Source organism: Ambystoma mexicanum, chromosome 8 (assembly GCF_040938575.1).
Source record: "Ambystoma mexicanum isolate Mex_15411 chromosome 8, UKY_AmexF1_1, whole genome shotgun sequence".
NCBI lineage: Eukaryota > Metazoa > Chordata > Amphibia > Caudata > Ambystomatidae > Ambystoma > Ambystoma mexicanum.
In genome coordinates this window covers 1457399147-1457421027 of record NC_090929.1, presented here as the reverse complement: position 1 = coordinate 1457421027, position 21881 = coordinate 1457399147, and the positions used below count along the sequence as shown (strand labels likewise).

Genomic DNA, 21881 nt, shown 5'->3' with positions numbered 1-21881 from the left:
CCATGTGTCACACCACTCACATGCCCCAGTCCAGACACAGGTATGCAAACATGTGCGCGTTGTTACATGCCGGTGCACATCACGCATTGCAACACACACACCATTGATGTGGAACACGCTTGAATGGACTCACATGCAGCACTGTCAGGGACATGCACACAGACATCTGTACAGGAGGCATGCCAGACAGAAGATCAAGGTGCACACTCCAGCCACACCTCAACATGCACATGCACTATGGTGGACAAGAACACATGAACACTTACCAGTCAACTCCAGACGGAGCACCAAATCCAAGACCTCGGCGTACAGCCCTGGGTCGATGCACTCCAGGACCCGCATCTCATTGTGGGTCAACCGGCCCTGGCACCTTGCTCAATCATCACCAGCCTTGAGGAGGCACTGTGCCTTGTTGCGGGTCCTGGACCTGAAGTCTACCCAACGCTTACGGACATGTCAGTAGTCGCGGGGTGCCACCCCCTCCGCGTTGATGGCACCCACAATGTCCGCCCAGATCTTACTCCGTCCTTCCTTGTTGAGTCGCGATGGTCCAGAGAAGAGGGCATCATAATGCCCCAGGACCTTCTCCACCAGGATGCCAACTTCTGTGGAAGAGAAGCTGACAGCCCTTTGCCTCTCTGCCGGGGGGGTTGCCACTTGTCTCAGATGGAGATGGGTCAGACATGGAAACCCCCCCCCCACGACCCTCCCTGAGGAAGGGGTGGTCCTGGGGCTGGGCTGTGGATCAATGGAATGGCAGTCGGGAGTATTCAGGATCAGCAGAGGTGGTCACAGCAACAGGATCACTGGCAATGGCTTCAGAGCAGACACCAAAATGTAGGGCACGTGGGTAGCAGAGGCACAAATAGTGGGCTGGCAGCAGCAGATGGCTCTAGGAGGCAGCTCAGGGCAGTTGGACGCAGGTAAACGGCCTTGTGGGCAGGAGCGTGGGTCTTCTGTGTTCTTTCACGTGGCCAGCCAGAATGAGTGACTCTGCACGTGTGGAAACAGCGCGTTAGCATATCAGAGGAAAGGCCATAAGCACGCAAGTTACATGACGTGCATTGGGCGTTGCGTTCAGTATGGGTTAAAGGTCCATGTAGGAATTCAATGTACGTGCTTTTCATGGAGACTGACGCGCGAGATTCATAATTTTCGTGGGTTCACAAGCAAATTGTTCCCTACTGTGGCAGTGCGTACTTCTTGTTTTGGTGGGGGAGTTGCCTACGCATGTGCGCGTGTTTTTCTTCATTTTTCCAGGCAGACTGAGTCGCGTAGGCATTTTTCCCACTGTGGTTGCCCGTGTGTGTCTCGTACCCCATATTTGATGTCATAGCCTACGCGTTCTGCACGCATTTGTTGTGTTTCTGGGTGCCAGAGCGTACTGCGGGAAGTTTTTTCATCGCACGTGGGCTACCGAGGGGTCGCATGCACGTTTGGGTGCCTGAGCGTTGTGTGACCAGTTATTTTTTCCCCAGGGGCCACATACAGCCTTGCTGGAGGACAGGGGTACGTTTTCCATCACGTACCCTGCCCCCTCACTCCAACTGCCCAGGACAATTGTCTGTACCTCCCATTGCGCTAGTCCATCAGTGCCATGACTGGGAGGGCAACAAGTGGTAAGGGAGGCAAAGCTGGGCGACCTCCAAGAGGTGGGCGAGTTGGCCAAGGTGGGTGAGGTGGCCAGGATGGCCAAGGTGGGCAACGTGGCCAGGGTGCTCCACGAGGGCAAGGTGTCCAGGCCCATGCAGGGACAGCCATGCCCCCCCCACCCAAGTGAGTCAGGGAGATGCAGCTGCTGCTGACATCCTCAGCACCCGTCAGAGCCGACAAGCAGTGCCATCTGCTGTCCCGAGCAGCCAGGGTGTGGAAGCTGCAGGGGCAGCTGCGGCTATCACCACCCAGGCTCAGGGCCAGCCAGCCCAGACTGCAGTGGTCCGGAACAGGCACAAGGTGACTCAATGGCCGGTTTCCATGTCCGGAAGACCAAGGCACGTGTGGGGCAAGTTGCTGTCACCAGGACACGTGGATCTGGAGCAGCAGTGTCATCTGCTGTCCCGAGCAGCCAGAGTATGGCAGCTGCAGGGGCAGCTGCAGCTACCACCACCCCTGCTCTGGGTCACCCAGTCAGGACTAGATTGGCCCCGGCCCTTGTCACCAAGGCAGGTGCGGCGCAGGGTCCTGTCAACAGCACCCAGCTGAGAATACCTGCAGTCCGACCTTCGGTTGTCACATCATTGCCTGATTCCATTGACCAGTCCACTTGCACTTCAGCCCCTACTGACCAGAGCAGCACAAGCCACTCAGGGTCCGCACCACCACGCAAGAGGAAGAAGCATGCTTCAGCAAAACAGGCTGGTACCCCAGATACGGCTCAGAAGTACCACACATCAAGGAAGGAGTTTCTGTGAGGAGGAACTGGACACACTTGGGATCACGGCTGCAAAATTCTACACAGCATGACGTTAAGCATTGGAATTACCTCTGACGCCGAGCGAAAGACAAGCTGGGTGCAATTTTCACCTCTACTCTGGTGACTGGCAGTGGGACACCACCAGAGGACGAAGAACTCACTGCACATGAGGAGATCGCTGGTGATTTCATCACAGTGGAGCAGGTCCAAGGCATGGGAGACCTGCCAAAAAATGAGACAATGGCCGGTGAGTGGTGATGGGTGTGTCCAGGCCATGTGTATGTTGCTTGGGTGATGTGTCATGATTGCCTTCCAGTTCAAACTACATTGACATGACTGCCATGTGTGACCCATGTGATGTTGGACTGATACGTGCTTTTTTGTATTTTATTAAATTTTATAGCGCTTTAATCCAAAGCGCTTCACATGAGAACATCAAAGATACAATAGAAGCAATATGAACAAGTCACGAGCCAAAACAACGAGAACAGTATGTGGAACAATTTGCTGAGTACATTAGATTAAGAATCTGGGTGCAGAGGGGGGCAGGGAGGAAGTAGTAAGAGCAGTCAGGAGGGATGGTGAAGAAGGTGGGATTTTAAGGAAGAGCGTAAGGAAGAGTAAGAGGTGATGGAGCGGATAGGCAGAGGTAGAGCGTTCCAGTGTAGGGGGACGAGGAGCTGGAAAGAACGGAATCGGGAAGGGGCACAAGGAGGAGGACCATTGAGTAGGAAGTGGTCAGCTGATCGGAGGGGGCGAGAGGGAGAGTAGAAGGAAAGGAGGGAGGTAAGGTAGGGAGGGGCAAGATTGTGTTGAGCTTTAAAAACAAGACAGAGGAAGTTGAATTTAAGTTGGGAGTGAAAAGAAAGCGAACTGAGAGAAGAAAGTGAAGCCGAGATGGAATCATGAGGAGAGAGGGAGCAGAGAGTACGGATTGCAGAGTAGTAGGGGGATTTGAGGGGGGCCAGGTGCGAGGCGGGGAGACCGAAGAGGAGAGCTGAACAGTAGAATAGACGAGAGAAGAAGAGGGAGGAAATTAGGAGTTTGGTGGCATGGAAGGTGGGGGAGGAGTGAATTCTACGAACATTGTAGAGATGGAAACCACAAGCACGGGCGGTTAGAGATGTGGTGAGTAAAGGAGAGGTTAGAATCAAAGTGGAGGCCTATATTGCGGGCAGAGCCAGAGAAGGGGAGATGAGAAGGGGGAAAGAGGATGGAAGGGGGGGATAAGGGGAGGAAGGGTGTTGGCAGGAAGAAATAAAATGTCAGTTTTGTCAGTATTGAGGGTAAGAATGTGGGAGGACATCCAGTATTTAATAGTGGTAAAACAGGAAGAGAGTTTGAGATGGAGGTCTTGAGTAAAGGAGGAGAAGTAGACATGTTGTCATGCAGACTGCATACAAACCATGTCCTGCACACAGAGGCAATCCTCATCACCACACCTGCTCGCTCCTTCCATGACAATCTCTGTGCAGCCTCTCTCGGTCCTATTCTTGCTCCAACCTATGGTCGCGGATAGCCTGTGATGATCTTCCACTCAACACTCACCTTCTATCCACATGACTGACGTCTCTGTGAGGTCACCCTGCAAGCTGTTCCTCCTCAGAGGCATTCTTCCTTACCTCTCCATCCCCCAGCAGATCACTGTCTCCATGGGACTGGTGATTCCTATGGTGGACTACTGCAACAGGCTGTACCCGAATTTCTGTGAATATACGCTCTTTTCTCTGCAACTCTGCCAGACCTGGACTGTGTGGAACGTCCTTTGGCCTTGGTGCAGGGTATCTCACTCGGACTGTGCAGATGGCACAGGCTCACAGTGGCTATGAGTGTACATTCCTGGACCATGTGCATTCCCAGCAAGTCCATATGGGTCCTGGCCAAGCAATTCATTCAACTCCATCTCCAGTATTTGCTTCCTTCTCATGGTATTTGATCATCCCTTTCCTGCTCACTCGGGGTCACTTGCTCCTCATAGCCACTAGTTTGGGATTCCTGTCTGTGTCGAGCGGAAGCCTCCCTCTGGTACAGCCTCCCTGCCTCTACGTAAATGCTGTTGTAGCTTCTCCGGGTCTGGGGGCACTTCTGATGCTTCCTCATGTGTTGTGCTTCCTGCCCTCCTCTCCCCTGCTGTAGTCCCATATGACTGAAAGAATGCAATTGACACATGCCCACACGGTCTGCTACAACATGGTTCTCTGAGCAACCATTTTGAGCCATGCACTGCCTCCAAGCCATCCCCTGCCGTTGGGAGTGTGGTTTACCGTATCCCTACAACCCACTACCGACACTTCACACTTTTTTTTTTTAATGACTGCCGTTGCCTGCCATTACACTGCCATCAGTCCACGACATTCACAATACAGCCTCTGTGTTCTCAATGATAGTTGAGGCCGTACACCTGTACTGCACCGCACTGCACCACAGACTTCTGAACCATGTTCTCCCCTTCCACATGCCTATTCACTTGTGTGATGTCAAAGTGACCTGTCGATAATTAATCCATGTGCCTTCCTTCAGTGTATTTCAACACCCTGGGGTCGCTGCAGCCTGTGACACGTGCGTTTCATCAGAGATTTCAATGAAATGTCAAATGACATGCACCGTACATGGCTCATGGACAGTAGTATTGAGCTTCCATCTGGGTCTAGTTGACAGTTCGGGCATGGCTATGCTACGTGCCATCTGTGTGTTGGCATCTGTCATGTTTGTGGAAGGACTCTGCCAGTCACAAGCTTGTGTGTGATGCAGGTGCTATGCACCATGCAGAACAGGTCTTATTTTGCCATTTCACACACATCCATGTCCTTTCAGGCTCCCCTTACATTTCATTGACACTGTGTGCCCGAGTTTGTGTCATGCGTGACATGGCTGGTTCATGTGTTGGCTGTCAACATTGTGATACCTGTGTGTGTGGCCTATGCTGTTAACATGTGTGCTCATGTCTGCTTTTGATTTTCTGCAGGTGATGAGGCACTGGATGCAGTGGAGGAGGAGATGGTGGAGGGGGTGACTTATTCAGAGCCCCAACCAGGCACCAGTGGAGGCCGTGGTGTGGTAGCCCATGAAAATCCATTGGTGCTCCAGACCATCCTGACCAGGGGTGTCTCTGAGTACACCTCTGAGGGGCCCTATGCCGCTGGTGCGGAATCGAACATTGAACCCTCATTGCTGTCGCATGTGAGTGATTCTGCTGTGAATGCGGTTCTATCCGACACACCTGCATGGGGGTTGACCCCTCATGGGGCTAGTCCGTGTTGTTACGTCAGTCTGTGGTGGGTACGGATGCAGGGTCACGCTCCACACTATTTGCTCCTGTTTCTGGGGCAGCTCAGCAAGGGAGGAATGAGTCCTGCAGCAACAGGCAGGGCCAGCACAGCAAGGGCCAGGAATCCTTGGGACCGACGGGTGTGGTGTCCGGCAGCGCGGTGGCCGTGTGCCACCCAGGAATACTGTGTGGGAGAATTCCATGTATGCCATTGCACAGCAACAGGGGGCATCATGTGAGATGATGGGTCAGGGCGTGGAAAGGGTGGCCAAATCCATTCTCCCTGTCACAAACACAGGGTCGGGACACCCAAAGGTACCCCCCTTTCATCTAATCCACTCATTCCACACACAACTAGGAAATGGCCCTGCTGGACCATGGCCTGGCACACCTGGCACCAAACACATGCCCACTAGGAATCATTGTCAGGAAATCCTCGTCAGTACTTTCAACATGGAGGCAGATCAGCCCCATTAAGAGTATTACTTGTTGGAGGCCTGCGGCTGGGTGTGGCAAGCTATAAAAGGCCACACCCAAACATGCAGCCTCGCTTCGTGTTGCACTGCCAAAGCAGCGTAACGCTCACCGGCAAGGCTCCCGCGTGCCTTGGAGGATACTTACCTGATCTGCTCCACGCCCGCATTCTACAGTGAACGGACCGCGATCCACGGCGTGTCTACGTAGCTCCAGCAGCAGGGCGGCTGTGATCTCCGGCTCCTTTCATCACTGTGACGCCAGCTGACTCTTCCGCTCCTGTTATCACGACTTCGCTCCTACAGAACAAAACAGATAGTAAGCGCTAATCAGCGCGCAAGTATAGTGAGGCTAAAAGGCACGAGACATACTAGAAAGCGCATGAGATCACGAAAAGGCACAAGAAGCAGCAAAAGCGCATACGACCACGAAAAGACACATAGAAGCAGGAGAAGACATAGCAAACAAGGGAAGGCACACAGAAGCCAGAGAAAGCACTTAGAAACAAGAAAAGAGCACAGAAGCAAGGAAGTACACGGGACTAGAAACAATCAGCGCAATAAGTAACCGAGCGGGAGAAAGCAAAGCATAAGAGACTGAAGGCAATAGTAAGAGGTACCCAAGCACCAGAACAGAACAGTAAAGTACAGGCAAGACAAGAGCCAGCGCCGCTCCAACTTACCTTGCAAAGAACAATTAACCAACGCCACAGCAGGACTGGGCTTGGAAGTGGTGAACCAGTGGCGTAACTGGTTCTGCCCCATATAGACACGCCCCTGCTGGAGATACGGCAGGACGGATAGCCAACTTTCATATATACCCAGTGAGCAAGCCCATACATTTCTTGGGAACACAGGGACGTAAAGGGAGAGGAAGGGGACATAGATCCTGAGAAACCAGGTCCTATAACGCTTATCCCTATATCCCCATTCTCCTAGGAGCAGCCCCCACAACGTCCAGCATGGGTCCAGACACCTCCTGCAGTGGTGAAGAGGGTCCAGACACTCCCGCAGAACTACAGTGAGCATAACACTCCCCCTGCCCCCCTGAAAGGCAGATGGAGCTCCAGCAGCAGGCAGTGCTGTCCACATGCCGCTCGCGCAGGCTGGACATGTTGGCCGCCAACAGGGACGGACGGGCTGAACTGGGGGCTCTGTGCACAGCTATAGCTACACAGGCAGAGGCCCACAGGGATGCCCTGAGGGAAGAGAACACCTCCCTCATATCTACTTTGGCTGCACTTGAGGTGGACAGCAGTAGACGGGCAGAACAGCGGATGGAGCAGCTGACACAACATCTCTGCTGAACTATGTGCAACCCGGGAAGTCTTGCAGGCAGAACTCCGTGCTACACGTGAGGTTCTGCATGGGGACTTCCGTTCCATCATTATGCAGAATCAGACCTTTCAGGTCTGCATGCTGGCTGCCATTCAGGAGCATACCAGGGCTATGCGTGGTCAGCCTCCCTTACCACGCACACCTGTTTCACCAGAGGGTGCCGACAGCTGCGACACATCTCCCACTATAGTCTAGCCGTGCAGGCCATGAACCCATGTTTTTTTTTTTATTCACATCATCCACGGATGTGGGAGTTGAGGTGCACCCTGCACCTCCTCCCTCCTGGCTGCCCCCAACCTCACCCCTGGTCCATCATGGCCAATTATGTTAAAAAAAATGTCTATTGTGCATTCATGTAACAGTGTGTTGCTTTATGTGGCATCCAAAGGCATCCACTGTGTGTTCTGGCTGGGCCCATACAGGCTTGTCTTGCGTTTGTGGCTTGGGGTCCAGACATATGCTACTCCTGCTTCCCCTTTCCATGGGCTTACAAGGAGAGCAGCGTGTGACAGTGACTTACACAGAGGCATTGGGCTTCCGTCATTTATGTGGCCAGTCTGAAGTCCAACCTGTGTATACACTCCTCGTGGGGATTCATGATTGTTTGTCCAGTGCATGATTAGCATGCATTTTTGTTTGTATATTCGTAAATGGGCATTTTGTTATGTTACATCTTCATGTGTTACCTTGCCTGTCTCCATTATTGATACCTTTCATCCTGTATGCGTTACCCTGCCCCCTTTAGCTAGCAGAGACACATTCAAGATGGAAGGGGTTCATGTGGTGGCTTTGTCACATTGAGGCACTTGTGCTATTGTGATTGGTCACTGTCTGATATTGTCACTGTTGGGTCCTGTGTTTATATGTTATGCTGGTAAATTGATGTTCTTGTGTACGGTTTCATTTTGATGTGTCAGAGGGAATTGTTTGACCTATTTCCATTTGGCGATGTGCACTTTGTGACAGTTGTGTCATGTGTTGTGCATTTACTTTGGACTTTTTAAATTGCATGCCATGGCGTGGTGCGTGGGCCGGGTGACATGGGTTTTGGGAGGGTTTAGGTGATATAGCAGTATTTGGATGTGCTGTTTTGCATGGGGTTGGTGGCATACTGAATCTTGAATGTGTGCCTTTTGGTCACACGGGATTGGGTTGGTTTAAGTAGCTAGGGATGCACACAATGTAGCACTTCCAAGGACATATTCTCAGGTTGGTAAGGTTGAGACAGTTGAATGTCTCTTTGTCATAATTGTCACCTGGAATGTGCCAGGTCTCTGTGCACTCCGCAGGGGTTGGATTTTAGGTGAAAAATTGTGCCACAAGCTGGGTACGGGCAGCCTCGCCACATGCCCTTTCCCCTCCTATGAGCAGTGGGCGTGCATGTGGTGGAGATGTGGGTGCACCACCATGTCCACCGGTATGCGCTGCCATGTTGCTACATTGTGCAGTACACATGCTGCCATAATGATCCTACACACTACTGGTGGTGCATATAGTAGCTGTCCACCTGAGTGGTCAAGGGAGCGGAAGCGTGACTTTAGCGCTCCGAATGTGCGCTCAATTATGGCCCTGGTTGCAATATGGGCTGCGCTGTATCTTACCTGGGGTGGTGTGGTGGGGTTCTGTATTGGCGTCATGTAGTGCTCAGAGGGTAGGCACTATCTCCTGGGGAGGGCATAATGGTGGTCATTAGTTGGGTTTGTCTATTTGTCTGTGTGTGACATCCTTGCATGTGCACAGGTATTTGTACTCACCAATGAGCCATGTGTTGCCATGCCTCCCAGCTTCCAGGTCCTGGTTTAGGGGTGACAGTCTGAATATGAAACTATCATGGGTGGAACCTGGATAGTTGGCATAGATAGAGGTGATGATTCCCTTGGCATCACATACAACCTGCACGTTGATGGAATGCCAGTGCTTGTGATTGCGATAGATGTGCTCAGTGGCCGTAGGTGGATGTAGGGCCACATGGGTGCAATTAATGGCACCAAGCACTTTGGGGAAAAGTGCCACCGCCTAAAGGTCCTGGACAACGGCCTCCCTTTCTGCGGGTGTTCTGGGCATGTATATGTGTCTGCGGACTGAGGGGTGTGCAGTCATGATTGCCAACACCTGGTGTAGGCAGCATGACTGCGTTGGCTCTGAGACGCCCCCAACTATGGCAGTTGTCCGCTGAAATGACCCAGTGGCCAAAAACTGCAGTTCATTGAGCACCTTTTCCAAGGGGCTCAGTGCTTGGGAGCAAAGGGTGGGTGATGTGAGGTCATCCTCCCACTCAGTGACCAGGTCTAGGATATGAGGTGGACACCTATACCTGCCATAGACCTGGTCATCAGGCATCCCAAAAAGGCTGACCCTAGGTAAAAAAATGCAGGGCCTGGCTATCCTCCTCCTCCTGCGGTGTCCCATGATCACTGCTGCGAAGAATGGTACATTCATCGTAGCTATATACGCGTGTTTGTTGTTTGCACTCACTTTTATGCATTGGTTTTGGTGCGCTCGGGCACTTACGCCAGCTTTCGCGTGGCGTACGTGTTTCCAGGTTTGCGCTTCTTTTCCCGCACGCCGGTGAGCCGGCGTACGCCTGCTCGATTCCATGAATACATGTTGTTAGCGCTCGTGTGGGCGTTGCAAGGATTTTACTGCAGTGCTTCCCCGTAACACCCACATTTTCGCTTGTTGATCCCCATTCCACATGTTCCGCCCCCTTTTTAGGTGTGTGCACTGAACGGTGTGTGCCTTTGCTGGCCGGATCGCGCAAGGCATTCGTGGTGTCGCAGTGACGTGTTGAACCCGCACAGATTACACGCAGGTCTCAGCTAATCCACCCGCAATGTGTTCCATGAATCGGAAAACAGGCGCTTGCGTGCGTTTTACATGCATGCGCCCCGTTTTTTGGCGCACATTTATTTCATAAATCACCACCTAAGTGTTGGGGATCTACAAACCACTGTGATTGCTTACTAAAGTCTTAACTCCAAGTGGGATTTTAGGAAAACTCCCCTAACACCCTGGACTACACACTCAAGGGTTTGTCTCCTCCCTTGATCGCTACAGTACCCTTACTTTTCCATCCAACTGGTTTTCACACCTCTCAGCCACAATGCTCTTTCCTAATAATATGCAATTACTCAATCCATGGGGGCTTTCTTCCCCTAGACTTCACTCACTGAAGGGTTCTTTTCCGCCCATTCACTCACTTGGCTTTTTTGGAGTTCAACCACCTTTTCGGCCCAAGGGGGTATGCTTCTTTCCCCTGGGTTTCATACACTTTCAAGAAGCTGCCTTTCCTCTTTTGGAATCTCTAATTTGTAATGGGGTGCAGATCCCAAACTCGCACCCACATTGCCTGGCACACTATCTTGCCAGGGATTTCTTAATGTTCTCTTACTCGTCAGGTGCAGGTCTCGTGACTCGCAGACACGTTGCCTGGTATACTCTCCTCCCAGGGCTTATTCACTTTATACTTTGGGTGCAGGTCTGAAACTCGCATCCAGCTGCCGGGTTTATTCTCATACCAGGACTTCTTTCATATGTTACAATTCAGTTGTTTAAGGTACTTGGTCTCTGATCCCCCCTCTCATTTGTCTCCCTTCTAAATGTACTCTTGTGTCCCAGCTCCATCGCCCGAGTTCGCCCTGTGAGTGTATGCCTTCCCTTGGCACACGGTATGTACCTTTAAGCGCTCCAGTGTCCCAATTCCCCTATCTCAGCTCACCGGTGTCCCCCAGCAGCTTCAGCGATCTCCACGGCTCTCAGCTTTTCAAGCAGGGCACCTCATCCTCCTGTTAAGGTACCGTCTATCCTCCGGTGTTCGCCGTGCCTGGACTTCATTGGCCTCACTTGCTGCAGGTCTGGGTGCAGCAAACTCGTCACCTCTTGACAGCATCAATAGGAACCGTTATGCTCCCTGCTTTAGCTGGTCTGCTTCTCATTTCTTGAGCAGCGACGGGTACTGCGGATCTTCCTTGCAGAGATTTTAAATGTCCTGGCACCTATCGGATGCTTTGCACCTCGAAACACATTGTGTATAGGCGCATTATGAATACTCAATAGATAAGATAAAACACTAGTCTTTTGTGCTGTGCATTACTATCAGGCTCTTCCTCATCAGTGTTTTGGCAGAAGTTGTAAAAATAAGCACTGTCCTCAGTACAGAGGGGTTGGACTGGGTCTGTACTACAATAGGCCATAAAGCTTGGTGAACTTTGGGGAATGTCATACCCTGAGTGGAAAGGGGGATACCATGTTTCTACCAGTGAGTCTCGTTCCCTCCCACAAGGGTCCTCTCTTCCCATGTGGTCTTCCCTCAGACAGCCACCCCCTGGGTCAGGATCAGGTAGCAGCTGCCCTTCCCTGGCCACATGGGAAGAGAGTTTTCCCAGAGAGAAGGTGATGACATCACTGGATTCTTCACAGGTGGCATCATTCAAGAAGACTGAATGACCTGGAGGGGAGACCAGGCAAAGACAAAACATTCACTTGGTTTATTTAAGTTAATTAACATTAGTGGCAGGGCCAGATAGGGTAGTTTGGACGGACGACATATTTTCTTTTGACTTTATGACAACGGACAAGCACCTTTTGTTCTTATTAGCTAGGTAAGGTATTCCCTTTAGTGATAGGGAAAGTTAGGCCTTCCACTTGTAATTTCATTAAAAACCCTATTCATGTCTTCCGAATGTCTGACGCCTTCCGACCCGCCACAGTAGACTCCTTGTGGACCCCTGACCACACTCACTCCCGACACGAAGCATTGACCACTCTACACGCTTAACTCGATTGGGTTTGGCTAACCGCTCAGTTCCACCATTCACTATAACAAGGATGGCCTCCTGAAATCCGTCCACCAAGCCGGATTTTAGAAATCCATCTTAACAATAACATTCTTTACAAATAATTTAAGAACACTGCACAGTAGAAGACTTCTATATCGGGGTCGCAACGATGCCTAAACAGCTTTGCTGACCCCAATTCCAGAGACTATTCCTTAGCTCAAATGCACCTTTTAATGGAAAATTAGTGCTCCCCCTTTCAATCCTTCAGTCTTAATATTGAAATGTATGCCTGGGATACACTGTGCTAAGGGGGCAAGTATTATGCCTGGCTAGTAGCTTGCAACTCTAAATGTTTACACCTTGCCTATTATTATTTTTTTGCCTATTATACAGTGGCTGCCCTCATTACATTTAAGTGAGAATAACGAAGCAGCTTCTGAGAAGACAAAGTTCAAAGTGCACTACATAGTTTGCGGAATCGTGTAAACCCAGCTAACTTATTTTCTCTTACATGGTGTGTAATATGTGTAGCTCACTAGACTACAAATATTGTAGCCTACAAATATTGTTTTGGTCAACAAAATGTAACAGGTACTTAACTGCCTCAATAGGTTCTGCAATTCTCTGTCACAAAGTAGCAAGCCAGCGTTTTCTTAACCGGTCCATACCAAATACAAAAACAATCACTATTTTCCCATCATTCTTCCTAAACCCCAGTTTAGCGGCGTCCGTGCCTCTGCACTGGCGGGGGTAGCAGCGACACGGTTAATAGAGGAAATTTACTGTCTGAGAAAAGAAGGTCAGTGTGTTCTGGGCCGAGTGGACTTTTCTCCACTTCACCTCTTAATCGCTCAGTGGCAGAGCCCGGTTTTGATGTGGGGGCGGTGGGAGTGTGAGTGTGAACAACGGTTGGGTCAGATAGGGGTCGGGTCACTACCATGTCCTTACTTTTAGCAGGTATAACTAGGAACTGTTGATAGGGAGGTATACTTTTTTTTACATTACGTCTGTATGTTGCAGCACTTATTTGGTGTTCAAATTAAAACAATGACTATGTTTCTCCTTCACTCAATGACTGCAAACTGCACGTTTCATCAAAAACCTCCTCCTTGGGTATACTACTCAAACACAAAAGAAATGAATTCCCATTTGCAACTATGGCTAAAGTCACTTATGTAGTGAAAGGTAGAATCTAGGAAGAGCTGCTAAAGCAGAGCGAGTGAGAGAAAAATAGTTAAAAACAGAGAACGGACTCCAAAGCAGTATAAACATAATAACGTAGGTGGGTAATACAGAAATAGATAACAACCATGTCTCACATCTAACAGAACAGATGCTGTAGCACTGTTTTGTCACACTGGCGTTTCAGCGCTTTCAAAAGCACGATCCAGACCGTAATGTTTCCGGTACGCATCGCTCACCAGGTCATGTTGTGGTCTGCTATCCCAGCAAGAAGCACTGCTGTTGCAGTGCTGCAAAAAACATAACGGCAGAGAGGCTCGTTAGCCGATTCATGACATCATTAATTGGTTTCTAAATTAGTGCACACTCTGCCAGAGTAGGAGGGCTTTTGAAGAAGCTAAGCAATGTGAGTCAAATAGTACCCTGGCACAATATTGGGGAAAACGCATGGATTCATTTTCAGGGCTATTTGTCTCTGTGAAACACTTCAGAATGCAGTTTTGGTGTCACGGATATGCCAAGGTAAAGTCACTGTCGCTCTACAAAACTGGCTTTTCAGAATGTGTAATGTATCTCTGCGCTCTGCATAGGATCGAAGTGAGGTTTCATAACCCCAGGCACTGTGTTGCGCTGATACGCTCCCATATTATTACTCACTTGGAAACAGGTGAAAACAGGTACGCAGAGCCTGTTCAACTTCAACAGGAGGTTGGGTGAGAGAGTGAATGCATTAAGAGATGCAGTGAACAGAGAGAGGGGAATGTGGTGGCCTGCTTCCGGCCACCGGGGCGGGCCACACAAGATGTCGGGATCACCCGACTGGAGTCCACACGCTGCGCTCACGCAGCCCAGTCAGCAGGGAGCACCCTGCTCGGCCCAGATCGCCGGATCGCACCACAACTGTTGGGGGCAAGTAACACGTGGCCCCTGCAGCACTTGGGGGAACAAAGGGATGACAGCACCACAGGCCGTGATCACATAGAAATCGGTTGCACATGAAAGAAATCACAGACACAAGTTGCCGCTTCCTGGGGCTCTGCTGCACTAACTCTTAAGTGCCAGCAGAGCCCCTTTTATTAGGGAATCGTCATGACAATGTGTAGAGATATCGCGAGAGCCGCAACTCTCGCGAGATCTCGGCCGCGGCCACTAGGGCCGCGCTCGGCGCGCATTACGGGAGCAGCAGAGGACACGGGAAGACTTCCCCTCCCAGCTCCTCCGAGAATTAGGCCTCAGGCTTAACAGAAGACATTACAGCCTCCCAGCTGCAACCCCTTACATTAGAGGCAAGCTGCCCAAGTGGATTTACCACCTACATATCTATATATGATGATTGATGTCGTATGCTGAATAAAGGACAGCTCTATCACCAAGACGCCTCCTGTCATCCTTACAACTATTATACTACATAAATTGGCGACGAGGATCACCACTACAACCCACGTGAACCATGCAAGGCGCAACACGACCTCCGCCCTTCCTACAAACTCCAGGTAAACCTGCCATCCCGTGGCCGCAATGGCAACCCTTATTTACGACATACGTAGAGGCGGTGGGCGGTGCAGGATTCTCGGCGGCACGGCGCAGGGCAATGTTACTTAACGCCCTAGGGGTAGAAGGACAGAGGGTGTTTGAAAGTCTCACCCCGGGCCCGGTGGTTGTTGACAACGATGACGTCTTCAAGGAAGCGTTAAGAAGAATCATAAAAAGGTTTGCCAGTAAAGAGAACACGGTTCTGCACAGAATACATTTCTATAGCCGCAGACAAGAAGCCTCAGAACCCGTTGACGACTACGTCACAAAGCTACGGGAATTGGCAGCGCTGTGCAACTTTGGCAACAATGCCGAGAGCCTCATCTGCGACATGCTGGTAGTTCACACCAACAGCAGGAAAGTGCAAGATAAATTCATTATGGAGAAGGAACTGCTGCTAGAGAAAGCAATGGAGATTGCCAGAGCAGTCGAAGAAACAGCTGGGAGACGAAAAGAACTCACGGGAAGCCATAGTTCCACTGAAATACAAGCAGTGGCATTTCGCCCGAAGAAAGAGAGACAAGTATCGAACACGAAGGAAGAAAAAGGGATCACGAAAGAACCACTGAAATGCCACAGGTGTACAAGCACGAAACATTTGGCGTTTGACAGGGAGTGCCCAGCCAGAGATAAAGAGTGCTCTATCTGCAAACGTATTGGCCATTTCTCGATTGTGTGTCGGTGGAGAAACAAGAAAGTCACAAATGTCAACATGAGTCGCAACACGGAAAGAGAGTCGTCCTCGGAAGATGAAGGGAGACCCACGGTCATCATGGTGAACAGCACACGGGCCAGGAGAGAAAAACCCCATTGCATAATCAAAATCGACGGGATGGAAACAAAAGTCATGGCGGACTCAGGTTCTGACCTCACCATAATCCCCGCCTCACTTAGGAACACTAGCACACACAAACACATGAGCACTGGGCCACCCATAACACCCCTCCTTTATTATAATTTTTTTTAAAAACACAACACACTGAAAACGGTGCCCCATACAGGATCTAAACATATGGTGCATTCCAGTCCTCGCACCCATGCTAACCTAATAAACTATTTAAACACTGCAACCTAACAGGTGTGTTCCAGTCCTCACTCCGCAAAGGCGGGCCCCCCGCACCCCCCAACAGTGGACTCCTTGACTCAAAAGATGCCTGGATCGAACTGGCCGCTGACGCCGCTGCAAGACAAAAAGAAGACGTTTTCCTCCTCTTCTTCCTCAGCACAGTCATACCATTCCCTCCTTTGGTCTTGAGCCACCTGGACCGCTGCCACTCTGGGGGTCTCTTCCTCCCCCCCACTCCCTTTCGACTCACTCCCCTCCGGCGTCCCCACCATGCTGGTGGGCGTTGGGGCGAGGCACACCTGTGTGAAGTGATCCACCTTCCCACACCTCCGACAGATGTGACCCTTAGCGGGGCAGTCTTGCGGATGTGGGAGATTCCACCCGCACTGATGGCATATGTTGGCACCGGGGTCTCTCCTTGGCCAATCCCCTCTCCTCATCGGCCTGCCTCCTTGCCACCTCCTCCAACTTGACCCGTTGCATCAGTGCCTCCAGCTTGAGGTGCTGTCTAGATGAGTCCATGGCCGAGGCCTGCACTTCTGCCAGCTCCTGGGCACGGCCAAGATCTAGTATGCGGTAAAGAGTTAGCGCTGGGTCCCTCAGGACTCATTTGCGCAGCTTCGAAGAACTGCAGCCGTAGATCTGCGCCCCAGATCTCGTCCTCCTCAAAATTACCCAGCGTATAGGCCAGTGCAATGCCCCGTTGTTTCCCATGAAATGCATCGAGGCTCTCCCCTTCCTCTTGCCTCGCGTTGACCATGGGCCTGCAGTACTGGTTCAGGGCTACGATGGCTGCGCCATAGGACTGGTCTGTGGGCCGTAGGGTCCTGAACACCCTCTGGACGGCAGAGTACAGGAGGGTTAGGCACTTTGCTCCGTCCTCGATTTCCACTGCCTCGAAGTACAGTTCCAGGTTCTTTACCCAGGCTGTCCACTGGGGCCCCAGACTGCCAGGGGAGCCCATGACATCGAAGGGGTATAGGGCCAAGCTGCCCACCCTGCCGGCACACCACCTCATTCTCCTCATCCCCCATGACAGGTACTGGGCATAGCACAGTTTGCACTCACTGCTGATGGGCCCCTGGGGTTGGGCCGGGGCGAACCACAGTTCTTGAAGGCGCACAAGCACTCCTTGAGGAGCCGCTACCCTGTGTTTGCGATTGGTTGGTGAAGGTGACACACCTAACTGTTCCCCTCCTTTGCGGAGTTCAGGTCCCAGAGGGCACAAAAGCACTCCTCAGGGAGTCGCCACCCTCTGTGGGTCTGGGGCCACTGCCGAAACACATGGAAGGATTGGTAATTGCTTCTGACCTCAGATCACCGGGCCCCTAAGCCCTGCAACCCCCTCTGGTGGAGGACCTTCCTCCTCCATATTGCCTCGCCATTGTGAGCATGAAAGAGAGAAAAACGAAATCTCCTTCCCTTTTCTGTTAGCCCGTTCTTCTTGGGCTTCTTATGGCCAGCTGCCACGTGTGTCCCACGGGATTCACCACCGCGGGCCTGGTTGTATGGGCCACCTTCCTTTGTCTCTGGGGCTGATGAGGCAGAGGCCACACCCCGGCTAGACCGAACACTTATCCATTTGGCAAGATTGTGCCTCGATGGGGGCACACCCTCTGGCCCCACTTCAGAAAGGCTGTGGGGTAGTGTTACCGCAGCGGGCCTGGGCCTCACGGCTCCGCTCCTTGTCATTGTTACGGGCAGACCACGCAGCCCGGCAGCCTCCTTACACACACACACGGCAGACGCCGCAATGAAAGCAGACGAAAAGTGTTTTATTTCTCCTTGAAATGTCGAGGCCGCTTGTTTCCCACAAGCACATCCCCGCGGTGCTGACGGAGGACAGGCTGCGCCCCTTTCCTTTGTTCTGGCCGGACAACACGGCCCGGCCGCCTCCTCAGCCACACGGCAGATGCCGCAATGAACCCAGCACCCCAGCCGCACTCGCTGGCACGAGGTGACCCGTGCCTGTGTTCAGCGCGAGGTCCCTGGGCGAGGTCCCTGGGCCACAAGCTGCGCATATAAGGTCACCACAGTCCACCGCAGCTGACGCCACGGGGGAGGACTGCTCCACGGACTTCCAGCAGCCCACACACAACACGGTGCGCGGGGCCTAGACCGCCCTCGTCGCCAATGTGGTGGCCCGCCTCCGGTCACCGGTGCAGGCCACACAAGATGTCGGGATCACCTGACTGGAGTCCACACGCTGTGCTCACGCAGCCCACAGTCAGCAGGGAGCTCCTGTAACGCTCACCTGGTTCCCACGCAGGCGCGGGCGTGGTCTGGACGGCAGTGGCCTCTTCGAAGGAGATGTTCAGCACCCTGAAGATGGAGTGGGCTGGGTTCCCAAATCTGGCTCGTCTGGCTCGGATGAATACCCTTCTGTGAGCGAAAAGGAAGGGTTACTACTCTGCGGGTTTTGTGTTGATCTCCCGTTCCCCTTCTCACCCTCCTTGCAACCCTTCTGTAATTCCCTGTGGAAACTCACCTTAGGGATTGCAAAGGCAAGCTCTCCATCCTGCTTCTGATGCAGGGGCGCGTTGGGATCCAGTTACGTCACTGGATAGTAAGTTCGAGTTTGCTTGTCTGTTCCGGTAAGTACCGTAAATTTTTATGGCAAGCTTGAGTCTAAACTGTTCCTCTTCTCTTTTGCAGGTAATGGAAGACTCCGGGCTGAGGGCGGTTTCCGTCGAAAATCTGATTTCAGGCGAGTTTTGGTGTAGGCCCACTACTGTCTTTTCCTGTCTCTTTTTCCTTAGGGGCCGGAGTTCGAGAATGCCGAAGAAATGGAGCCGGCACGAAGCAGAAGCTGAGTCCGACCTGTAAGAAGGTACGTTTTAAATAGTTCGTTTGCTACGGTTCTTGCATTCACTAATGTGATGTTTGCTTTTTCCCCCATAGGGGCCGGGGTGCTGAAATACGCAAGGAATGGCATCGACCCGAAGGTAAGAAGAATTAGCTTGGCAGGTAAGTGCTTCTTGGTTATTTTCCCCTTCTCACCTTGCTTTCTTCTCTTCGTCTCCCCGTAGGTGCTGGAATGCTGCAGGAGATCCGGATGGGCGTCGCAGAGCCGAAGGCGCCACGTGCAGGTAAGAGAAGTGCACCGAGATGTATGCGACGCGGTGAGTTTTTAAAATGATGTCTTTTTGCAGGAACGTTGGCGCGCTGAATCCGGAATGCAGCTTTAACAGGTAAGGTTTGTTTTCACCTGTTTCTTCTTCCCTTTTCTATCCTTCGGTGTTTCCAGGATGCTGGCAGGCGTGGTCGAGGACTGGAGCTGGAGCAGGCACGGTGAGCGTCCAGCTGCTATGAGCAGAACAACGCGAAGCGTGGTTTGCTGTCTGGGCGTGGCTTAAATAGCCTTTCAAGTAGTCCCAGGTATGTATCCTTCCACTGAAGGTATGTATCCTGCCACCAGCCACACCCGTGTGGTTAAGTAGTTCCTTTTTCATCTGGAAGTTGTAGAATGATCTGCCAGGTAAGGAAATTGCAGCATGGTCTGCCAGGTAAGTTTGCACCAAACACTATTCCTTCCATATCTTGTATGAGCCTGGCGCCGATGGTGCCAGGACTGTTATCCCTTATGAGCCTGACGCCAACGGCGCCAGGACTGAGTCCAAAGAGCCCCTATCTGGGGTGGCTGGGACTTCCCTCGTATACATGTTGCCTGCCTCTGAGGGTGCCGGGCCCTGTCTGGCTCCTTGGAGTTAGGCATCATGACAGCACCCTGCTCAACCCGGATCGCCGGGCCGCACCACAGCTGTTGGGAGCTCCCAACACGTGGCTGCTGCAGCACTGGGGGAACACAGGGATGGCAGAACCACAGGCCGAGATCACACGGCAATCCGTTGCACATGAAAGAAATCACAGACACGAGTTGCTGCTTCCTGGGCTATGCTGCACTAACTCTTACGTGCCAGCAGAGCCCCTTTTATTGGAGGAGCCTCATGACGATGTCATGACACTGCCTCACTCAGGAACACTAGCACACACAAACACATGAGCATTGGGCCACCCATAACGGAATACGTCCGGAAGCCACACGACACGGCTCACGCTCACCTGCTCTGTCACTGTGCTCATCATGCTGAACTCACTCCTCACAATCACACACGACACAAGTCGATGAGTTAAGTTTGCTCAAAATAAGAAGCAATTAAGCAAATGGCTCAAGTGATGACAACAGGCTGTAGTACACTGCAAATCTTCCAAAATGTAGAAAAAGATTTTCAGCTCAATATTTTCGAAGTTTGCCAAGGATTATTGTCCGCTACCTAAAGCCAATCGTTATTCTCTACAGGCGAACCTACTTTAAGACCAGAAATAGGCTATCGGACGGACGGCCGGCCGGCCGGCCAACGGTCGGTTTGCCAACCGGTGACAATGCATGAGGCAGCCGGAGAGCCATCTGGAAATGGACGCCTTTGAGAGGGCCTTCCCTTGGTTCACAGGTCCGAAGTTCACAAAAGGCTGCAATGTCTTCCGAAAACTCCTTGTGCGGTCCACGTAGAACTTCAGCACTCTAGCTACATCCAGCGAGTGCAAAGTCCTCTCGGCCGGCGACAAAGGCGACGGGAAGAAAACTGGCAACACCAAGGGCTCATTGAGGTGGAAGTCCGATGGCAACTTGGGCATGAAGGAGGGGTGCGTCCTCAGCATCACCCTCTTCTCGTGGAAAGTCAGGTATGGAGGCTTGCAGGATAGGGCCTGGATCTCTCCCACTCGTCGTGCGGAGGTGATGGCCACAAGGAACGCTGTTTTCCACGACAGAAATATCAACGGTGCCGAATGCCGAGGCTCGAATGGCGGCCCCATGAGCCTGGTCAGCGCTACGTTGAGCTCCCAAGCCAGGGCCAGAGCCTTCACCGGCGGGGAACGATCGGAACAGTCCCTTCATAAATTCCTTCACCAGGCGGTGAGACCACAGGGATGACCGTCCCGTAGTTCTGGTGTATCGGGAAATCATTGCCAGATGTATCTTGATGGAAGCATGAGCTAGTCCAGCCTTGGCCAGCAACAGCAGGTACGGAAGCACTTGAGGGGCCGTGATACGCAGCGGGTTAATTTTCTGTGCACGGCACCGGACAGAGAACCTCTTCCACTTGTGTCTGTAGCACTTGAGAGTTGAGGACGCCCTGGCCTTTGCAAGCACCTCCTTGCAGTCTGCCGGGATATCGGACCCTCCAAACTGTAGTGCTGCAGGAGCCAGGCCTGCAGGTTCAGCGACTCTGGGTCGTGATGAAGGATGGCACCTCCTTCTTTGGAGAGAAGATCTGCGTCTGTCAACAGTTTGACCGGTGGGGACGCTGACATGTCCAGAAGGTCCGGGAACCAGATCTGTCTCGGCCACGCCAGTGCGACGAGGATCATCCTGCACCGGGACTCTTGAGCTGGTTGATGAGTCGTAGTAGCAACAGCAACGGAGGCAATGCATACAGGAACAGGCCGCCCCAGGGGAACGAGAACGCATCGCCCATGCTCCACGGCTGGGGAAACCTGCTGGCGAACCTCTGGCACTTGGAGTTTGTCGCCGTTGCAAACCGGTCGATCTGGGGTTTGCCCCATCGTTGGAAAAGTCGATCCACCTGATCCTGACGCAGCTCCCACTCATGGCACGAGCGCAGTTTGTAAGAGGATTCAATTCAACACTACAGCTAAGTCAATGCCTAGTCTGGGATACTGAATGGAAACCCTTATTGATATATCTTTATGTCCAGTTCATGAGTTCTGGATGACTACCCCTATATAAGACCCCTCTCTTAGAATCCCCCTGACCCCACTGAGCCAAGAAGTAGTTCTGTTTTGCAAGTTTAAAAGGTTTATTTGAGAA

The 21881-nt window shown here is 52.0% G+C and overlaps 1 protein-coding gene across 1 annotated transcript in view; it reads right to left on the bottom strand.

Moving 5' to 3' along the window:
* NPM3 (nucleophosmin/nucleoplasmin 3) overlaps positions 1 to 21881 on the bottom strand; it is a 328347-nt gene that overhangs the window by 10815 nt on the left and 295651 nt on the right. The gene's annotated exons all lie outside the window — the stretch shown is intronic.